A 12,016-nucleotide genomic window follows, 5' to 3' on the forward strand; every position below is an offset into this window, starting at 1 on the left:
TTAGTTGCTAACCGGGGGCTGCGCCCCCGGACCCCCTGTGTTAGATACTGTATTTGGTCATGATGAATTGTTTATTAGACTATAAGAAATCCTCTTCCTTCTTGTATTGGCAAGGGGAGTTTGCTTTAACTTAGGTATGCTAGCCTAAGTAAAAATAGATGCCCCTTCCTTATTGGTGTTGTCGATGGCACAGCACAGCACAGCACCGTGCCTATGCCGAAATCAACTTCATTAAACTCAACTCATACTTCTGACACTTAAGAGAACTTGCACTGAATGAGAGAACCGTCAAAGTCAATCAGGGGTCGATTTAACATACTACGAAACTTACACACACCCGAATGGGAAGACCGTCAAAAAGAATCCAATCGAGGGTGGAGTTGTCTCGCGCCTGCGAAACTTGCACACCGAATGGGAGACCGTCAAAGTCAATCCAGAAGTCGATTTGATAGCATACCACAGAAACTTGCACACCCGAATAGGAGACCGTCAAAGTCAATCGGGGGTCGATTTAATAGCATACTACAGAAACTTGCACACCCGAATGGGAGACCGTCAAAGTCAATCGGGGGTCGATTTAATAGCATACTACAGAAACTTGCACACCCGAATGGGAGACCGTCAAAGTCAATCGGGGGTCGATTTAATAGCATACTACATAAAACATTACTAGAGGAATAAAGATGAGAGTGACCAACCAGCTCCACTAAGAACCTGGCATACAGTGTACCTTTAGACTAACACAACTAACACTTAACTAACACCAAAAAAAAATGTGACTACCCTCCCAGTTACACAAGGACCTGGGCAGGCTCACTAACTCCAACAATAACAAAAATAATAATAATAAGCAGCATTATATAAATAAACCAATATTAATACAAAGGTCTGACGACCCAAGGGAGCAGAACAAAGACAAAACACCAATAAGAAAGATGAAGCGATCTGGTTGAGCCCAGATTCTTTCTACTCCTACTGTATTTCAGTTTCACCACCTTTTCTTCAATTCCTAATAATCTTCTTTCACCTCTTAACTAATGACTTCGTATCGTATCGTACTATCTAGCCTAAACTGTTTAGCCTGACGTAGAGTTTTTTAATAAATCTGGTGATATGGAACCACACACAACCCCCCTTAACCTGGGATAATGCAATCAAATGGATAATTGCTAACTATTCTCAGAGATAATGCAATCATATGGTTAGTTGCTAACCGGGGGCTGCGCCCCCGGACCCCCTGTGTTAGATACTGTATTTGGTCATGATGAATTGTTTATTAGACTATAAGAAATCCTCTTCCTTCTTGTATTGGCAAGGGGAGTTTGCTTTAACTTAGGTATACTAGCCTAAGTAAAAATAGATGCCCCTTCCTTATTGGTGTTGTCGATGGCACAGCACAGCACAGCACCGTGCCTATGACGAAATCAACTTCATTAAACTCAACTCATACTTCAAATGCACCAAGAGAACTTGCACACCCGAATGGAAGACCGTCAGAGTCAATGGAGGGCCGATTTAATAACTTATACTGCAAACTTGCACACCGAATGGGAGCCGTCAAAGAATCAATCGGGGGGTCGATTTGATAGCATACTACGAAACTTGCACGCAGATGGGGAGACCGTCAAAAGTCAATCGGGGTCGATTTGATAACATACTACAGAAACTTGCACACCGAATGGGAGACCGTCCAAAGTCAATCGAGGTCGATTTAATAGCATACTACAGAAACTTGCACACCCGCATGGGAGACCATCAGAGTCAATCGGGGTCGATTTGATAGCATACTACAGAAACTTGCACACCCGAATGGGAGACCGTCAAAGTCAATCCGGGGTCGATTTGATAGCATACTACAGAAACTTGCACACCCGAATGGGAGACCGTCAAAGTCAATCGGGGATCGATTTGATAGCATACCACAGAAACTTGCACACCCGAATGGGAGACCGTCAAAGTCAATCGGGGGTCGATTTAATAGCATACTACAGAAACTTGCACACCCGAATGGGAGACCGTCAAAGTCAATCGGGGGTCGATTTGATAGCATACTACAGAAACTTGCACCCAATGGAGACCGTCCAAAAGTCAATGGGATCGTTGATAGCATACCAAGAAACTTGCACACGAATAGAGACCGTCAAAGTCAATCGGGGGTCGATTTAATAACATACAGAAACTTGCACACCCGAATGGAACCGTCAAGAATCAATCGGGGGTCGATTTGATAACTACAGAAACTTTTGCAGATAGGAGACAGTGAAAAGTCAATCGGAGATTTGATAGCATACTACAGAAACTTGCACACCCAAATGGGAGACCGTCAAAGTCAATCGGGGGTCGATTTGATAGCATACTACAGAAACTTGCACACACGAATGGGAGACATTCAGAGTCAATCGGAGGTCGATTTAATAGCATACTACAGAAACTTGCACACCCGAATGGGAGACAGTCAAAGTCAATCGGGGGTCGATTTAATAGCATACTACAGAAACTTGCACACCCGAATGGGAGACAGACAAAGTCAATCGGGGATCGATTTAATAGCATACTACAGAAACTTGCACACCCGAATGGGAGACCTTCAAAGTCAATCGGGGGTCGATTTAATAGCATACTACAGAAACTTGCACACCCGAATGGGAGACCTTCAAAGTCAATCGGGGGTCGATTTGATAGCATACTACAGAAACACGCAGATGAGGAAGACCGTCAGAATCAATCGGGGGTCGATTTAATAGCATACTACAAACTTGCACACCGAATGGGGAGCCGTCAAAGTCAATGGGGTCGATTTATTCTTGCTGAAACTTTTACACACCAGATAGAAGTTAGTCAAATCCAATCGGGGTCGATTTATCTTATACTACAGAAACTTGCACACCCGAATGGGGAGACCGTCAAAAAGTCAATCGGGGTCGGTTAATAACATACTACAAGCACACACCGAATAGAGAACCGTCAAAGAATCAATCGAGGGGTCGGTTGATAGCATACTACGAAAACTTTTTACCGAATGGGAAGACAGAGTCAAGTCGAGTCGGTTGATAGCATACTACAGAAACTTGCACAACCGAATGGGAGCCAGTCAAAGTCAATCGGGGGTCGATTTAATAGCATACTACAGAAACTTGCACACCCGAATGGGAGACCGTCAGAGTCAATCGAGGGTCGATTTAATAGCATACTATACAAAATGATCCGAGAATGTGCACACACCGAGTGGGAGACGGTGATGAAAGCGTCCGCCCTTGTACACTGGATGGCACTATTTCACTATAGTAAGGGGTAGGGGCACCTCGGTCATATTATACAACATACCAGAGAAGTTCCACACCCGCATGGGAGACCGTAAAAGTGAATCGGGGGTCGATTTGATAGCATACTACAGAGAACTTGCACACCCGAATGGGAGACCGTCAAAGTCAATCGGGGGTCGATTTGATAGCATACTACAGAGAACTTGCACACCCGAATGGGAGACAGTCAAAGTCAATCGGGGGTCGATTTAATAGCATACTACAGAAACTTGCACACCCGAATGGGAGACCGTCAAAGTCAATCGGGGGTCGATTTGATAGCATACTACAGAAACTTGCACACCCGAATGGGAGACCGTCAAAGTCAATCGGGGGTCGATTTGATAGCATACTACAGAAACTTGCACACCCGAATGGGAGACAGTCAGTGAAGTCAATCGGGGGTCGATTTAATAGCATACTACAGAAACTTGCACACCCGAATGGGAGACAGTGAAAGTCAATCGGGGGTCGATTTAATAGCATACTACAGAAACTTGCACACCCGAATGGGAGACCGTCAAAGTCAATCGGGGGTCGATTTAATAGCATACTACAGAAACTTGCACACCCGAATGGGAGACCGTCAAAGTCAATCGGGGGTCGATTTGATAGCATACTACAGAAACTTGCACACCCGAATGGGAGACAGTCAAAGTCAATCGGGGGTCGATTTAATAGCATACTACAGAAACTTGCACACCCGAATGGGAGACCGTCAAAGTCAATCGGGGGTCGAACATACTTTACAAAATGATCCGAGAATCTGCACACACACCGAGTGGGAGACGGTGATGAAAACGTCCGCCCTTATATGTTCGATTGCACTATTTCACTATATTAAGGGGAGAGGGTGCCTTCGCACACATATTCGGTGTGAAATATCTTCCGCCCCCCAGCGGAGCGCTTCGGCGCCTCTGCGAAGCAAAGCGCGACATTCAAAAACAACAACCAAAATTGCCGTCGCTTTCCCTTCCCTGCCCTGCAATGGCTGGAGCAGCAGCAGAAGAAGAGATAGTCTCATGGGGTCAGAGGAATGGCAGTGGGCGCGATCTATGAATTTCACTAGCCAGGTCTGTCTCCCCAATTGAACATTATTACTCTCTCGGCGCATCGCCACCACGGTTTCCGCGACAGCAGCAGCATCATGATGTTGCGTCTATTGAAGTCCGGAACCGGGTTATTCGGCTGTTCGCGAACAGTCGGGTTTTAACAACAAACGATCAAACAACTTCCACTCTCGAGGTGCGATGCGGTGACTGTCCTATCGTCCGCTCTTGTATGCTGGATTGCACTATTTCACTATATTAAGGGAGGGTGCCTTCACACCTATTCGGTGTGGAATATCTTCCGCCCCCAGCGGGCGCTGGCGCCTCTCGAAATCATGGCATTCAAAACAACAACCAAAGTTGCCGTCGCTTTCCCTTCCCTGCCCTGCAATGGCTGGAGCAGCAGCAGAAGAAGAGAGAGAGAAAATAGTCTCATGGGGTCAGAGGAATGGCAGTGGGCGCGATCTATGAATTTCACTGGGTCTGTCTCCCAATTGAACATTATTACTCTCTCGGCGCACACGTCGCCACCACGGTTTCGCGACAGCAGCAGCATCATGATGTTGCGTCTATTGTAAGTCCGGAACCGGGTTATTGTTCGCGAACAGTCGGGTTTTAACCTTGCCTAACAAACGATCAAACAACTTCTCTCGAGGTGCGATGGTGACTGTCCTATCGTCCGCTCTTGTATGCTGGATTGCACTATTTCACTATATTAAGGGAGAGGTGCCTTCACACACCTATTCGGTGTGGAATATCTTCCGCCCCAGCGGAGCGCCGCCTCTGCAAAGCATTCAAAAACAACAACCAAAGTTGCCGTCGCTTTCCCTTCCCTGCCCTGCAATGGCTGGAGCAGCAGCAGCAGAAGAAGAAGAGAAAAATAGTCTCATGGGGTCAGAGGAATGGCAGTGGAGCGCGATCCTATGAATTTCACTAGCCAGGTCTGTCTCCCAATTGAACATTATTACTCTCTCGGCGCGCACGTCGCCACCACGGTTTCCGCGACAGCAGCAGCATCATGATGTTGCGTCTATTGTAAGTCCGGAACCGGGTTATTCGGCTGTTCGCGAACAGTCAGGTTTTAACCTTGCCTAACAAACGATCAAACAACTTCCACTCTCGAGGTGCGGTACGGTGACTGTCCTATCGTCCGCTCTTGTATGCTGGATTGCACTATTTCACTATATTAAGGGGAGAGGGTGCCTTCACACACATATTCGATGTGAAATATCTTCCGCCCCCCAGCGGAGCGCTTCGGCGCCTCTGCGAAGCAAAACGCGGCATTCAAAAACAACAACCAAAATTGCCGTCGATTTCCTCTCCCTGCCCTGCAATGGCTGGAGCAGAAGGAGAGCGAGAGAGAGAATAGTCTCATTGGGTCAGAGGAATGGCAGTGGAGCGGGCTAATGGCGAGTAGGCTCGCGATCTATCAATTACACTAGCCAGGTCGCTCTCCCTATTGAACATTATTACTCTCTCACGTCGCCACTGCGGTTTCCGCGACAGCAGCAGCATCATCATGATGTTGCATCCACCAATTAGTCCGGAACCGGGTTATTCGGCTGTCTGCGAACAGTCCGGTTTTAACCTTACCCAACATCCACTCTCGAGGTGCGGTACGGTGAATGTCCTATCGTCCGACCTTGTATGCTGGATTGCACTATTTCACTATATTAAGGGGAGAGGGTGCCTTCACACACATATTCGGTGTGAAATATCTTCCGCCCCCCAGCGGAGCGCTTCGGCGCCTCTGCGAAGCAAAGCGCGGCATTCAAAAACAACAACCAAAATTGCCGTCGCTTCCCTGCCCTGCAATGGCTGGAGCAGAAGGAGAGAGAGAGAGATTTTAGTCTCATTGGATCAGAGGAATGGCAGTGGAGCGGGCTTATGGCGAGTAGGCTCGCGCTCTATCAATTACACTTGCCAGGTCTCTCTTCCGTTTGGACATTATTTACTCCGTCTCTCTCTCTCTCTCTCTCGGCGCACACGTCGCCACCCTACTAGTTTCCGTCACAGCATATGCTGCGGCCTTTCAGTCCGGAACGGGGCTCCCCTTCGCCTTGCTGTCTGCCCAACTTAGCGGACTTGCGTTGGCTGATCACCCCGTCTTCGCGTCTGTGCCGGCCTTCAATGCAGCGCCCAACCGTCTCTTGACCGAGATTCATTGCACTATTCCACGCGCAAACGGCTACCCTAAATGTGCATAGACAACGCTCATGGTTCAACACGACCAGGGCGCAGTCTGGGAGCCGAGTATACTAAAAAGAGAGTTTAGCAGCCAAAACTCGTCAAAGCACACGTTGGGTTACCCCATCACCTAACAACGATGATGGCGGTTCCCACCCGTGAAATACACAACCTAACCAATATTGGGCGACGATGGCGCTCATGAGCCCACGTCCCCACAAACAGTAAGAGAAAGAGAGAGAGGAGGAGATGGGCCAATGTCTTATGCCTCGCTGGGGCAAAGAGAAGAGAAGAGGAGCGGATAAGGGAGGAGATTGGCCAACGTGCGGTCCCTCGCCCAATGTCGGCTGCCTCGCTGGAGCTGGGTAAAGAGGAGAGGAGCGGATAAGGGAGGAGATTGGCACACACGGTGGCGCTGCCGGCGCCGAGGATAGCAAGAGAAGGTGCAGTTTGATCTGATCATCTGGTTTGCTATTTCTCTAAGGCCAACGTGCGGTCCCTCGCCCAATGTCGGCTGCCTCGCTGGGGCAAAGAGAAGAGGAGAGGATAAGGGAGGAGATTGGCACACACGGTGGCGCTGCCGGCGCCGAGGATAGCGAGAGAAGGTGCAGTTTGATCTGATCATCTGGTTTGCTATTTCTCTAAGGCCAACGTGCGGTCCCTCGCCCAATGTCTTCTGCCTCGCTGGGGCAAAGAGAAGAGGAGCGGATAAGGGAGGAGATTCGCCAACGTGCGGTCCCTCGCCCAATGTCGGCTGCCTCGCTGGAGCTGGGGCAAAGAGGAGCGGATAAGGGAGGAGATTGGCACACACGGTGGCGCTGCCGGCGCCGAGGATAGCAAGAGAAGGTGCAGTTAGATCTGATCATCTGGTTTGCTATTTCTCTAAGGCCAACGTGCGGTCCCTCGCCCAATGTCTTCTGCCTCTCTCTCAATCTCACTATTTTGGCCGCCGTGATAGGCGCCGCCAACAGCAGCAGCTACCTGGTTGATCCTGCCAGTAGTCATATGCTTGTCTCAAAGATTAAGCCATGCATGTGTAAGTACAAGCCGATTTAAGGCGAAACCGCGAATGGCTCATTAAATCAGCTATGTTTCATTGGATCTGTAAACCCACTTACTTGGATAACTGTGGCAATTCTGGAGCTAATACATGCAATTGGTCTCTGACCGCAAGGGAAGAGCGCTTTTATTAGTTCAAAACTGGTCGGGCCCCGGTCCGTAACCCACCTGTGGTGAATCTGAATAACTTCGGGCTGAGCGCACGGTCTCCGCACCGGCGCCGCTTCTTTCAAGTGTCTGCCTTATCAGCTTTCGATTGTAGGTTATGCGCCTACAATGGCTATAACGGGTAACGGGGAATCAGGGTTCGATTCCGGAGAGGGAGCCTGAGAAACGGCTACCACATCTAAGGAAGGCAGCAGGCACGCAAATTACCCACTCCCGGCACGGGGAGGTAGTGACGAAAAATAACGATGTGAGTCTCATCCGAGGCCTCGCAATCGGAATGAGTACACTTTAAATCCTTTAACGAGTATCCATTGGAGGGCAAGTCTGGTGCCAGCAGCCGCGGTAATTCCAGCTCCAATAGCGTATATTAAAGTTGTTGCGGTTAAAAAGCTCGTAGTTGGATCTCAGTTCCGGACTGGCGGTGCACCGCCGGTGTTTACTGTCACGCTCGAACAACCGCCCGCCCGGCTTTCGCGAGATGCTCTTTGTCGAGTGTCGAGTGGCCAGAGAGTTTACTTTGAAAAAATTAGGTGCTCAGAGCAGGCTATTTGAATGGCCGAATGGTGATGCATGGAATAATGGAATAGGACCTCGGTTCTATTTTGTTGGTTTCGGAACCAGAGAGTAATGACTAATCCCGGAACAGGCAGGGCATTCGTATTGCGACGCTAGGGTGAAATTCTTGGACGTCGCGAAACTTCTCGCAACATTGCCAGGATGTTTCATTAATCAAGAACGAAAGTTAGAGGTTCGAAGGCGATCAGATACGCCCTAGTTCTAACCATAAACGATGCCAACTAGCGATCCGCCGGCGTTATTCCCATGACCCGGCGGGCAGCTTCCGGGAAACCAAAGTCTTTGGGTTCCGGGGGAAGTATGGTTGCAAAGCTGAAACTTAAAGGAATTGACGGAAGGGCACCACCAGGAGTGGAGCCTGCGGCTTAATTTGACTCAACACGGGAAACCTCACCAGGCCCAGACACCGGAAGGATTGACAGATTGAGAGCTCTTTCTCGATTCGGTGGGTGGTGGTGCATGGCCGTTCTTAGTTGGTGGAGCGATTTGTCTGGTTAATTCCGATAACGAACGAGACTCTGGCCTACTAAGTAGTCGACGGATCTCCAGAAAATGGTGTCCAGTTCGCAACTTCTTCTTAGAGGGATAAGCGGCAATTCTAGCCGCACGAGATTGAGCAATAACAGGTCTGTGATGCCCTTAGATGTTCTGGGCCGCACGCGCGCTACACTGAAGGGATCAACGAGTTTTCCCCCTCCGAGAGGAGCGGGTAACCCGTTCAAAGCCTTTCTTGATAGGGATTGGGGCTTGCAATTGTTTCCCATGAACGAGGAATTCCCAGTAAGTGCAAGTCATCAGCTTGCGCTGACTACGTCCCTGCCCTTTGTACACACCGCCCGTCGCTACTACCGATTGAATGATTTAGTGAGGCCTTCGGACTGGCGCTCTTGGATTGTCGGCCCCGTTGCCCGCGAGGGTTTTCTGGGGTCGTCGCCTCGAGCTGACGGAAAGATGTCCAAACTTGATCATTTAGAGGAAGTAAAAGTCGTAACAAGGTTTCCGTAGGTGAACCTGCGGAAGGATCATTAACAGAGAGAAAGAGAACGGGGCGCTCTTAAAACTACTACTACTCTCCTGATTTGGGCGGTCTCGGGCTCTGCTCTGGCAACTCCAGCAGCGAAAGAGGACAATCCCGGCCCCCGCACCAAAAATAGGTACCACCACGCTGTAGGTGGACCACACTCGGGCGAGAGCGCGAAGACCGGAGGAGGAGGACGGACGGGGCTTTGGACGGCTGCCCGTCCGTTCCTTACTACCGGCGAATAAGCCTCTTGACCCAAAAAGAGTGAAATTCAAGTGTCAAAAAACAACAACAAGCCGTCCGGCCAAACCCAAACCACAAACTTGGGCTATGTCTGTCAAACCCTTTCATTGAGACTCGACCTGTGATGGTTAGTCGCAAAAAGACCAAATGGCAAATACACAACTCTTAACGGGGGATCACTCGGCTCGTGGGTCGATGAAGACCGCAGCAAACTGCGTGTCGGTATGTGAATCGCAAGAATACCAGATACATCGACAAGTTGAACGCATATTGCGGCGGCGGCAGCCATATGAGCTTGTCGCCGCCACTCCTCTACGAGGGTCGGAAATATACATCCATCGGTTGCTGCGAGTTCGGTGCCTGCTGACTGTCTCCCCGACACGAGGGTAACCCGAACCGAGCTTCCGCCTTGAGGGTTTAATCGCCCGCGCCTTGCGCGAGGCGTGCCCTTAAAAACAAGCAAGCCTATCACTAGCAAGTCCATGGACTTGGCGCACCCACATTCAACCACAACAAAGCGACAGTTGTCGCCCTCGCAAATAACTGGAGGCGGCGCTCTTTTGCCTGCTGTCCACAGAGACACGAATGGCCGTCGGCCGCTCATGGCTGATGCTGCACATGTTCTAAGAGGCACTCCATCCCACGAAGAGGAAACGAAACCGGGTCGGATATCTTTTAAGTAAGCCCCGCCGGAATTTCGTCTATCACCTCGAAAAGAGTGCTTGGCATGCATTGCAGTGGAACCTAAATTGATGAGTGCGCCTGGGCCCGCAGTCTACCATGTAGTGGTGCAGGCAGAGAGATGAGAATGCTTGGGTGACGCCGTGCTCTTCCTCACGCGCTCCTCCACCCTCTCCCACGGTCAGACGCGGTGTGGGCGTTCTCTTTGAGAGTTCGCCACGAGTCCACGTCTATCTCATGACTGGGAGGGAGGCAGGGGGAGTTCTCTCTAAACGCGTTAAAGACGGTGTTGCGCCTCATAACGGCGCTCGCCGGGATAGAGCACTAGTTCTGCAGCCGGAAAGGCCGCTCACGCCAATTAATACTGCGACTCTCGCTCTCTTTCTCCGGATAAACAAGTGCCACTGCTGTGGCATGCGGGAACGGGGAAAGAGGTCAAAGTTTAAGCGGCAAAGGTGCGGCCGAGTAAGGGCGGAACACGAGCGTATATGCATTAAAACTGTGTGTGTATATGACTCTGCGAGAGATGTTCTGCTGGAACACTTTTCCTATTGGCTATTTACCACTCAATGAGAAGGAACGGAGTCAGGGGTGGGAGTGCCGGCGCCATGGCCGCTGGTACCCCCGCGACAAGCCCCTCAAACCTTCCTGCCTGGTAATGTCGGTGGTGAAGAAAGTCGGTGGCAGAGCGTCTTCCGCTTCGTGGTTGGGGAACTTGTTCCCCCTAAGGATGATGAGACCACGATCGACCTCGTAGTAGGAGAGAGCTACCCGCCAAATTTAAGCATATTAATAAGCGGAGGAAAAGAAACCAACAGGGATTCCCTTAGTAAGGGCGACTGAACCGGGAAAAGCCCAGCGCATAACCTCGATGTCTTCGGGCACGAGAGGTGTTGCGTTTCAGAGGGTCCAGCACGCCGTCCCATACCGTCTAAGTCAAGCTTGAAAGCGGCCACTGCCCATGGAGGGTGACAGGCCCGTATGGCGGCGCCCGTGAGGGTACAGATGGGACGGTCGGAAAGGGCCTCTCTGTAGAGTCGGGTTGCTTGAAAGTGCAGCCCAAAGCAGGTGGTAAACTCCATCTAAGGCTAAATATGACCACGAGACCGATAGCGAACAAGTACCGTGAGGGAAAGTTGAAAGAACTTTGAAGAGAGAGTTCAAGAGTACGTGAAACCGTTAAGAGCCAAACGGGTGGAAACTCGAAGGTCGAACTGAGGGGATTCCTTTCGTCAAACAATGGCTGGAGTAAGTGTTATAGTAGGCGACCCAAAATGTTTGGTGGCGCCCCCACTCACGCGGCGTCGGCGTATTACTTTCGTAGTAGGTCTGCCGCGACCGTTGCGAGGACGTCAGAAGGCGATGGGACTGGTACCTGCGCGCCCGACTCTCTCCAGCTTCGTCTGGGGAGACCAGCTGGCGGCAGAACCACGGTGTCTGGCTGCCCTCGACGGTCGTCGAGAAGAGCTTGCCGCCGCTTCGGCAGCGGTTCTCTCGCCCGATTGTGCAAGGTCGGTGATCACCGACCCGTCTTGGCTGCAGACCAAGGAGTCTAACATGTGTGCAAGTCAATGGGCTCACCTAAACCCCAAAGGCGAAATATAAGTGGCCGGGCGCCGGGGCGCTGTAACAGGCTCTCCAGTCGTCTTGGGCGACTCCTGACCGGCTGCCTGCAGCCTCGCCCACGCCCGCGACAAAGCGGGTGAGATCTCCCCGTCTCTGGGCGTTAG

General features: G+C 50.6%; 3 non-coding genes across 3 annotated transcripts in view; all 3 read left to right on the plus strand.

Moving 5' to 3' along the window:
* The first annotated feature begins 7,516 nt into the window (after positions 1-7,516).
* Positions 7,517-9,369, plus strand: LOC121879830. Its single transcript, XR_006091436.1, has one exon. It is a non-coding gene; the product is annotated as a small subunit ribosomal RNA (ribosomal RNA).
* A 396-nt stretch (positions 9,370-9,765) lies between these two features.
* On the plus strand, positions 9,766-9,929 carry LOC121879829. Its single transcript, XR_006091435.1, has one exon. It is a non-coding gene; the product is annotated as a 5.8S ribosomal RNA (ribosomal RNA).
* A 1,103-nt stretch (positions 9,930-11,032) lies between these two features.
* Positions 11,033-12,016, plus strand: part of LOC121879832 — a 4,255-nt gene continuing 3,271 nt past the window's right edge. The window contains exon 1 of the ribosomal RNA XR_006091437.1: positions 11,033-12,016. This exon is cut by the window's right edge and continues 3,271 nt beyond it. This is a non-coding gene — a ribosomal RNA (large subunit ribosomal RNA).

Source organism: Homarus americanus, unplaced genomic scaffold (genome assembly GCF_018991925.1).
Source record: "Homarus americanus isolate GMGI-L3 unplaced genomic scaffold, GMGI_Hamer_2.0 scaffold27975, whole genome shotgun sequence".
Classification (NCBI taxonomy): domain Eukaryota; kingdom Metazoa; phylum Arthropoda; class Malacostraca; order Decapoda; family Nephropidae; genus Homarus; species Homarus americanus.